Raw genomic sequence first — 3,729 nt, 5'->3', positions numbered from 1 at the left:
CCCTCAGGTTTGGGTGCCTGGAGGGCCTAGCAACATCAGGAAACTTCTCTGCTCGCACTGTTGCTCCCACTTGTCACTCTGGTCACCTCCTCCGTCTCCCCCAGGCTTCTGGGAACACGCTGAACACGCCACTGCAGGGGACTGGGGGAGTGCTGGAGCCTGGGATCACCCAGCGTTAGGCTTTCACATAGGACAGGCTTCCCACCCCTGAGAAGACCTGGGCCAGGGGAGGAAGGTAACGAGCCAGAGGAGCCCATCTCTAGCATGCCTTCACTACAGCATTAAAACAAGCTTTTAAGCAGAAGTTGCCTCTCTCCACATTCATATCAGGTTTTAACAGTGCTTCCAACCAGGGCTAGCTGGCATGCTGTGGACCATGCACGTGGTCAAAATAATGGTTGGGTTTGCATAATTAACAATCTACTCACCTTGGCAATAAGGATGCACATGAAACACATTAATTTCAGCCCTACAGCACTAGACTTTATGAAACTGCTCCACAGCTACTGCCTAGATTAATAAAATGGTTGAAGGAAGGTGTAAAGCTTCCTAATTGCAATCACACACACACACCTGGCTGCAAATGCTGAGACCTCTGTGGGGCAGAGGAACATGATCTGCCAGAGGTGGCCAAAGAGGCCATTTTGGTCTGAAGGATAAACCTAGCAGAAAGACAAGATGATGTGTGTCAAGCTGTCCCCTCGAGTGTCAATGTGGTCTCTGGACCAGCCTTGCTGACCACATCACCTTTGGCCTCCTGACAGGCCTCTTGGTTCCTCGTGTTGCAGCTGATGGGCTCCCCGAGAAGAGCACCTAGGGAACCTGAAATAACTTGAATTGGCTGAGCACTGGTCTTTCTCTCTAGAAAGACCTTCAATGTTTAATTACGTTGCGCCCGCCCTGCTGGACTGCAGCATTTGCAAACATTACATAGGATAACAAACAACCTCATGTCGTCATAACAGTAGCGATGCTGCAAAGTGCTTCAGCTGTCAGGAGGACAGGCAGGACTCTCCATGAGTTGCTACTGTTATTATACTACTTCCCTCCTACCATGACATTAGTAGGACTTTGGGGGCTTGCATTTGCTCACTAGGCATCGAGTGCAAGAATTGGATTCTCAAGACTTGTCTTACAAGCAGAAAGATAATGAGGAGGAAAGAAGCAAATTTCATCAGGGAAAGACACTAGCTTGGCAGTCTACCTGTTGGTATTCACTCACCTTCATTCTGAAGGTAGGAGTGAAGTCAGTTTTTGGTAGTACCTCCAGTTTTCCTGATCCATATTTCCTTTCAGCAGAAGTGAGACAGGTGCAGGAGCAGGATGAGCTCCCAGCAGCAGGGAGATGCAGTTTTGTCTCTGATATGTGCTCCTTGTTGCTGGGAAGACTAGAGTGTACTACATACAACCACATTACCAAATCCTGCATCTTGGCTTTTCTCTGCTGGCCCTGGAGGGACTGTTGAGATAGACTGCTCTTCAGCCAAATCTGAAAGGACAAATTTTTCACCATGCATCAAGCAACTCGTTCTTTTTCAGCTTTGTCAACTGAATACAGCTGAGTGCTTCAACTCTGAGCCTGCTGTAGGAAAAGGGCTGAAAGATTTGACAGTGATGGCAACGGACATACACAGGAGGAAGAATGGGCTGGCCTTCAGGACTTTATTTGGGCACAGGCCTTCAGGACTTTATTTGGGCACAGGCCTTCAGGACTTTATTTGGGCACAGGCCTACAGAGGATACACCTCCTCCTGTTGCCCTTTCTTAATTAATGTGCTCGGTAGCTACTAAGTCATGGTCCCAGGCAACGGTAACAGCCCCACACTGCGCTTAGATGCTCCTCGGGTCCAGTGAGCTGCCAGCTCTGTTTTATAAATGCTGCGAGCAAACCAAGTTTCCAGCTGTTAATGTATGGACAACACATCCCAGCATTGTTTTCATGCTTATACAACTTCGCTGGAAGTTTCAAAAAAACAGTAAACAGTTTTCCTTTAGCTGAGGAACACTTGCAGCAGCAGTTTTACAGATGATGCTTATAGGTCAAGCTGGACCCATCACCACCTCATGCCCAGCTGAACAACTGAAAATTTCATCCCAAGAAACACTGAGTCACAGCCAGGGTATGTTCTGCATCTGCTGCGGCTTTAAGATTAGCGACCGCCTCCATTAGCCCACAAGAGTGGATGTAAAAAGCAGGAACTGCACATTTCTTATCACTTGACAGCTGATTCCACCCGCTGAGAAGAAGCTCTGCTGTCTACAGCCTTGATTCAGCACAGCAGGAGGAAAATGGCCTATGACAACCACACTACACATCTAAAACACTTTACAACCATAAAAAGGTAGGAGGAGAAACAAGGACTGAGCAGAGCTGCCACTTATAAAAAGTTAAAGGAGCATTCTCGAGAAGAGAGAAGGTTTTGCAAGACCAGGATGTGCAATTCTTTTCATCTCCAGCCTGCATCTGTGGAAGATGTGACGCAAGAGGAGAATAGGGAAATCATGCAATAAGAGCATTACATGCTTGCTTTTACCAGGGAACTTCTGCCAAACTACCAGCACGCTTTCTTCTCTATCATGACAGCTATGTAATATTAATAGCATTTACTAGCTGAGAAACACGCAGTTACTCTCAGAAACACAGCAGCAAAACCAAAGATAAATCAGCCCTGATTTCTTAAAGAAACAAATTGCAACTTTTATGCTTGACACAACCTGTGGACACGTAGATTAAAAAACTATAATTGTAAGCAACGGGATCTTTTTCCCAGCAGACAGCATTCAGGCCCACGAAGGAGAAGAGTTTATTGCAATACCCCAGGCTTCAACGCAGCCCCCAAGTGTGTGGCTGCCCCAGCTCTTTCCATGAGGCTGGCAGTAACGCTGCTCCTATGTAATGATTTTCATTAGCAGAGAGCACTGGTCCTATAGAGTTTTGGGTTTTTTTATAAGCAGATTTCAAAACACTTCACAGGGCAAGCGGAGCTCCTGCGACCGTTCACCTCACTGGGAACCTGAAACAGAGACACGAAGTGACTTGCGCAAGATTATTCCCCCCCCAAAAAATGACCACACTGCTGGGGAAAAAAGCCCAAACGCCTGGAAGAACTGCCTATCCTGATATGCAGGGGGTCAAGCTTTTCACCTAGCTGCGACGCAGAGGGGCTGCGCACAGCTCTGCAGGGAGAAGAGCGGGGAGATACTTGGGGTTTTCTTGCCCGTTGGGAACAAAACAGCCTCCTGGACCCTAAATGTGGATGATGACTTTTGGGAAGGGGATCACTGGAAACTGCTCCCAAAAGCATCACGGTCAACGCCGTCAGCACTGCCCTGAGGAGCTCAGGGTTGGGGTCTTTTTCGCCCCTTTGGTTTTAACGTGCGTTTAGATGGAACCACCACAGCTGTGAGGAGAAAGAGTTCTGTCAGTGTCTGCTCCTCCCACCGGGACCGAGGAGAAAGCGAGCGGCAGGAGCATAGAGGGGGAAGCCCACAAAGCAAGCAGCCAAAGAGCAAGGGGCTGCGTGTAAAGAGAAGGCAGCGACGGGAGAGGAAGGCACCGCGGGTTGCCGAGAGGGACGCGCCGCCTCTGGGGAGCTGCTCTGCCCCGCGCGTCTCCTCACCGCGCCTCACCTCAGGGCCCCGCCTGAAGCGCGGCGGGCTCCCAGCGGCCCTCTCCGCACCCTCACCTCTCGCCCTGCCTGAAGCGAGCTGGGCTCCCAGCGCTGACTT

This window comes from Charadrius vociferus, unplaced genomic scaffold (assembly GCF_000708025.1).
Source record: "Charadrius vociferus isolate BGI_N301 unplaced genomic scaffold, ASM70802v2 scaffold50, whole genome shotgun sequence".
Taxonomy (NCBI): domain Eukaryota; kingdom Metazoa; phylum Chordata; class Aves; order Charadriiformes; family Charadriidae; genus Charadrius; species Charadrius vociferus.
The sequence above is the reverse complement of the archived record's forward strand: the minus strand, read 5'-3'. Positions refer to the sequence as shown.